At 39.7% G+C, this 785-nt stretch overlaps 1 protein-coding gene across 1 annotated transcript in view; it reads right to left on the reverse strand.

Moving 5' to 3' along the window:
- Positions 1-785, reverse strand: part of LOC119591492 (transcription factor kayak-like) — a gene marked incomplete in the record, with an annotated part of 26684 nt that overhangs the window by 24791 nt on the left and 1108 nt on the right.

The following is a 785-nucleotide window of genomic DNA, read 5'->3' on the forward strand; positions in this document are numbered from 1 at the left end:
GGTGATATTATAAACTTTAGCTCATGGCCTATCGTGACGTTAAAACACGTACGGAACACACAACAATCGATATCTTCAAGCAGCAACAATCAATGCAACAGCTGCAGTGGATCAATACCTTCAGGTAATTTTGTCAATACCACCGAGACACAACACGAAGTAACACACAGTACCCCTTAGTTACTACTATCAACTAATACCAGTTAAGCATACGTAAGAGATTACCGTTATCGCCACATGGTACGAAATCATGTAAATAGTAATTTCTCCACCTAAACACACTATTAAACAATTAATACTAAATGGTTCTTGTCAAATAATTTCCCTTCAGGCTGATACGACATTAGATAGTAATATCTTTTTGAGGGAATTTCCATGGATACATTATCACGTGATCAAACCCACTGATAAAGCATTCTCTTCATAAAAAAAAGCTTATCTGCCAGATAATTTAATGTGTATACAGATCCAAAGTACTTTACTCCCTCTTACTGCGGAGTTGGCTTCCTACGGGCATGACGTATAGATCTGTTCTTGTCCCTGCCTGACCGACCCTCCTTTCTTTGTCTGCCTGCTGTGTGTCTGTCTGTCTCTCTGTCTGTATTTGGATTCTGTTGGGGGTTTCTGTGTTTCTTGTGTTTGTTTCCTGATCTTTGTGTCTGGTTGTTGTATGTTCGCTAGTTTCTGTGCGTTTCTTATTTTTACTTTCTTTCTCTGCTCCCCCCTCCCCTTTCTCTCTCTATCTGTTTCGTCCATGGAACTCAACCCCAAACTACAATCTATCT

The sequence above is a fragment of the Penaeus monodon genome, chromosome 28 (assembly GCF_015228065.2).
Source record: "Penaeus monodon isolate SGIC_2016 chromosome 28, NSTDA_Pmon_1, whole genome shotgun sequence".
NCBI lineage: Eukaryota > Metazoa > Arthropoda > Malacostraca > Decapoda > Penaeidae > Penaeus > Penaeus monodon.